Genomic DNA, 6,042 nt, shown 5'->3' on the forward strand with positions numbered 1-6,042 from the left:
GGTGATTAAACGTGTATGATTAAATCAACAAGATTAAAATTTAATGAGAAAAATTTCTAATATCTTGTTTAATAATTTATGCCTTGATTAGGTATTCTTGGTATTTCTCACATAATCTGTGGGCCACAGTGTGTGCACGTACGTGTTTTCACCGACAAATAAGCCTACAGTTGTGAAACGAAGCAAAGCAATTCAAGGAAAACGAAGAAAGCAAGCAGCAGGGAAGTAGCAAAGGGAAAAGAAAGAACTCATTTTTTTGTACTACGACATATAGTTATTCTGAATACAGGGCTGTCCTGCACCCAGGGTGCTTACACTGTCTATAAATGGATCAATACTCTCTATGAAGCATTATTTGTAACTGATGAGTATGTATGCCCATGTAGATGGGAAGAATGAAGAGTTTACAATAATGTTCCCTTAATGAGACTTCCTATACCAGAAAATGAACCTACATTGCTGGGTTAAAACCGAAATATTTTAGGCTGGAATGAATATGCATATCTTGTTGTTAATGGCTTTATTGATATTTCATGGCAATTTAATGCACGTGTAGCATGCAATCTGTAGTGCAGTGCTGCCCAACACATAATTTTCATTGACTTAGTAACATTTAAACTAGACACAATTTAAATCTTTTAAAGCAGGTCAGTTAAGGGAACAACCTTATTGCTTTAAAGTAGTTTTATGGTGGGGATAAACTTTAATTGCCTCTTCTGTTGGTGAATAATTAGAAGTTTTGTGTATTATGTGCAAAGAAATTATAACCAAGAGTAACACATATAGTTACCTGTTAAAAAGAGTTGTAATAGTTCTATTCTTTTCAGTTTGACTATATTAGATTATTAAATGCTCTGGACTCTCAAACTTTTTGGCTAGGGGCCTTAAAAAAAGCAAGTTTTAATGATAGTATTGCTAGCTAAGATAGAATATTCTCTACTCTTTAACTCATTTGGACTTTCCAAGTCCATAAAAATAATCATAAACCATGATATCAATATGAGTTTTTGCTTTTCATCACTAGGTAAGAAAACAATGTTAATGTGGTAAGTATATCATATATTTCTCCTATTTCATTTCATTGAACAAAGTATTTCCTTTTGGATTTAAAAAGAATAGTTTTTAAATATTTTATGAATATTTTAGTCATGTCTTTAAACAATACTTGAATTATTGCCAAAGAATTGGGATTTAAGATAAAGTTTATCTTATTTCGACACAGCAAATGAACAACGTACAGTCTCCTAAATCCATTCATTTCATATTCTCTCATGTTATTCCCAGGAAAACACTGATTCATTTTCTGTACTGGTCTATATGATCTCAACAGACAGGAGACTATGGTCTCCTTCAACCCAGGGATATTACTCCTGTCCCTGGGAACACTTGGAAATATTTCAGAATGCGTTTTGATTATCACATGTCTGGGGATTTCTACTGGCATTTCTTGGATGTTGGCCAGGTGGTGCTAAATGTCCTACAATGTATGGGATGGTCCTATGCAATAAAGACTATTCTCATTTGATACTCCAGTAGTGCTTTGTAGAGAAACAGCTTTATTCTTAATATGAGAGAAACCTCTGGTCATCTCTGATTCCAGCGAGGCCATGTGAGGTGTTCCTGTCTGGTTTTTTCATAATAGCTTCACATGAATTTATCACACTATTCCATATTTTTACAAAATTGTCACTCCGTGACTATCTCCCATAGATAATTTTGAGCCCTTGCGATATTCCTATGGATATTCCTTGTTCATTTTGAAGATGGGAACTCAGTGTTAAGTTTTTGAATAGAAGAAACTAGTGAGGCATCCAGGAAGCTTTTTACACAATATAAGTTAAATAGGACAAGAAATGTAAAATGTATTAAAAAGAGAAATAGGATTTAAGGTTTTATAAACTTTTATTGTTCAGATAAGAGGAGTATTGTTTCTTTTTCTTGTGTCGAATCATGAAGATAATATTTTGACAAAAATATGGTTTGTTCAGAACTAAAAGGAGTTTCCCGCAGGATATTGGAACAATTGATTGGTAGTCACCTAATCAATCTTATTTCCCAGAAGGCAATCCAAAATCAGTCTTTAACTGATGTGTTTAAGATCACATGACTTCTCGTTCACATAGATACTTATGATAAGGTCAGAACTAGAACGTGGTACTGTTAAAACCCACGTAGACAGGGCCATGCCTCCCAATATCTGACATGGTGCCTGCTACTTGGTGAAAACTTGACAATACTGGTTAAATGAATGATGCCTCCTGACTCCCGGTCCACAGCTCATTCAATTATACCACATTGCCTCTCTGGGATGAAGTTGACAGATTATATGAAAGTAAAACAGATACCCATTGGTCCATAAAAAATAGTTCTCTTTGAGCCAGGATAAATGTCTTCTGTTAACAAAAATCTTAGTGGATGATAAATCAAGCAGCTTCTTAATAGCAAATTCCAAGTAATCAATTGTATTATCCATTGTACTCTGTTACATGATGACCAAAATAATCAAACTACATAAAAAATAATGATATGCAACTTGTTTTTCAGTATTCACCTATACATGGGGGATGGATCCATTAATGTATATTGCATGAGCCATGCTAATAATATTCTAGCAGCAGTTTGGTTCCTTGCTGTGATTTATATTCCAACGTACAAAACACAACTATATATTATCACCTTTTCTCTGCGCATTTTCTCCCTAATAACAATGTAGAGCTGACAAAAGCAGTGGCTGAAAATCTTTAAAAGCGAATGATAAAGAGGAGTCGCTTCTCTTTATCCATGATTTATCCATGTACAAAGAGTGGAGTTATGAATAAAAATATAAATGTGCTTACATCTTATTAAGCGTATTAACCTCCTCAGGCATGCTGCTTAGAGTTGTCTTTCAACCATTCTCATTTATATTCTAAGCTTTATTACCTGCTGTGCTGTTCTTATTTTTTCTCTCTCTCTTTTGGCTCAGAGCTCAATGGAGAGTAATTCGATGAGTGATACTGTGTACATAAAGCTGCATCAATTCTCTGGTATGAAATTCAGCTTTCTCTAGGTTTCTGTTGATCAAATTGCATGGGCAAAAAGAGACGGAATTTGGTGCATATTTCTGGCACAACTGAGTAGTAAATCTAACTTCCTGTGATTTTGAAAGGAAATGGGTAGAAATAATAACAAATTGCAAAAGCAGGTTAATCCTCACTCATGTATATATTTTATCACTATCATTATCAACATTAAGATTGTTTGAAATGAACATTCGTGTTTCTGTTATTCATTGACATGTAGAGGGCCACCTCAAAGCTTAGCAGTTAGAACAGCAATTATTATTCTCTGCCGCAGTTCTGTGTACAGACTAGGCTTATCTGGGCGCTTCTAGGCACTTCTCATTAAGACTTTCATGAGATCACTGTTACGTGGCTGCTGGGGAGAGTTATTTGAAGGCTCACTTGAGCTGGACGTCTGAGACAGGTGCTGTGTTCACACGATTGTTGCCTCAGCTAGGCTGACTGCACGTCTCTCCACGTGACCTCTCCATGAAGCCGGTCTGGCTTCCTCACAAAATGGCAGTCTCAAGGAAGTTGGACTCTACATATGGTGGCTGATTTCCTCTCAGAGTATTTAAAGTAACCAGGTCAGAAGCTGCAAGGTTACCTGTGACCCAGCTTCAGAAACCAAGTGGTGACTTCTGTGTATTCTGTTTTTTACTCGAGGTCAGACTGTGGGAGGGGACTACAAAAGGCAGGGAATGTGGTTCATTGGGAAGATTTCTTTAAGAGACTCACTATTTAGTTTGTTCAGATAGTTTGCTTTTACTGTCTTAATCGCATTCAATGCCCTTCTCTATGTGTATTAGTTTACTGTACATCAGTAATACTATATAAGTGGAAAAAGACATAAAATTGTATTTTTCACTGATGAATTGTTTTTTATTTTTGCATATTTCAGGTGAAGTCTTGTTTTAGTATTGCTTTAAATTTTACCTTTTCTGAGGTACCATGTCCAGATTATCTTTTTTTTCTCCATTAACAATTTTAGTACAGTAGTGCGTCAGTTATTGATTTCTAGTGGCAGTACATTGACAGCCAGCACAATAAATACTTAAAAAATTCTGTCTAGGTGTGAAATGAAAATTCTACAGCCTGCAAATATGAAAATAATGATATATGTGAGTTTGAAAGCTACAGATAGTGCCGCTGCTTGCCATATCTGATTCTCAATTATTGATATTTATTGGTCGTTTATTAGACAGCTATAATGTTCTGGAAAACCTGAATGCCAACATGGTTTCTGCCATGAAATTAACGCTTTTGTAAGGTGTTCTTCTATATCAGTGGTTCTCAAAATTAACGTGCAACAGAATCACTGAATGTTTGTTAAAACACAGGCCGCAGGGCCTCACCCCAAGAGTTTCTGATTCATTCTGCCTGGGAAGGGGCTTGAGGATTTGCATGCCAAACATTACCAGGAAACGCTGTTGTTGCTGGTCTGGGGACCATACTCGGAGACCGCACTGCTAGACAACATTCTCATCCTGTCTGCTCCTCGTCTGACTCAGGACTAGAGTAAGGTCAGGCCTGTTGTGCCTATTTGGAAGAAACAGCCAAACACACAACCCCAGTTTGATGCCTGTGGACTAAGAAGGACCTGGGATCAGTTTTTCCATGAGGAGACACAGACTAACCCCAGGGGATTTACACTGTTACTGAATCAGAGCAAGGAGTGACTGAAAAAGTCAATTGGTCAAACTTAATTTTTAGTATTGGAAAACCCATCAGCTGTTTCATCATACTTGGTTTACACAGACGAGGCCTTAGAGACAACTTAATTTCCAGAAAGGCAATAATATAATGGGAAGGCCATGGAATTTCAAATCTGAAACCAGGATGAGAATTTTGATTTTACCACTTACTGGCTATGTTATCTTGGGAGTGTTCCGTTTTTTTGAGAATATTTTTTCCCTTACTTATAAAATAAGAAACATAATAAGATTCACATTTAAAACTATTATGAAAATCAACTTAGGTAGTGTATAGGAAAACTTTTTAAAAGTATTTATGCAGGTCTTCTAGATATTTGAGGTCATTATTAACTAGTAATTAAGTGCGTGGTGCCTTGTGTTACTGCAAATTGGCATCCGTAGACTTGTTGGTCTTTACTCCCCATACTTATTCAGGCAACTTCAAGTGAATAATTGATTCATCCTTTAAAATATCTTTATCTCTCCTATTCTTTTTCTTTTTTATAATTACATCACGGTCTTTAACATCATCATTTCTAGTCTAGTTAAATGTGGTTTTCTGCCTGAGTCCAATATCCCCGTAAAACACATCTCCATCTCCCTACAGCCCCACATACACATCAAAATAAGTACTTTATTTATACTATAAATGCTCCTCTCAGGAATAAAAGGAGAAATGAGAAGAAAGATAATAATAATCAAGTTATTTGCTAAATACAACATTCTCATCATTGTGGTAATACACTATTTATGCATTATCTTTTATCGATGAAGAAGCTGAGGGCTAAACAGACTTCTAAGGTCAAGTGGTAGTAAGGCCTAGAACTGGAATGCAAATGCAGATCTGACAAAGTCCAGTAACCTTACCCTGTAGTTGACCCTGTGTCTCCTCTGGCTTCACAGAGCCTACACAACAGAGGGGGAACCTGAAGCAAACCACCTCAGCTCTGGGAAGGTCCTTCCAAGTTGAGTTCTCATCACCTCTACCCAGTCTGGGCTTGTTTCCTTATTGTCCCTTTATTATTCATTCACACATTCTTGCATTCTTTTATTCACTCAACGAACACATCTCGTGAGCCAGCGAAGATGATGATGTCGATAATAATTCTTCGTCTTTATTGACTACTTATGATATGCCAGGAACTGTTCCGAGTTCTTTACATATACTAATGAATTTTGGTGTAACAACATTTAGAGGAAAATACTATTATTATCCCCATTTTGTACATGATAAAACTGAGGAACAATGATAATGAATAATTTGTCCTAAATCACATGTTAGTAGGTTGAGAAGCTGGTGTTTGAGC

This window comes from Pteropus alecto, unplaced genomic scaffold (assembly GCF_000325575.1).
Source record: "Pteropus alecto unplaced genomic scaffold, ASM32557v1 scaffold164, whole genome shotgun sequence".
In the NCBI taxonomy this organism is placed as follows: Eukaryota; Metazoa; Chordata; class Mammalia; order Chiroptera; family Pteropodidae; genus Pteropus; species Pteropus alecto.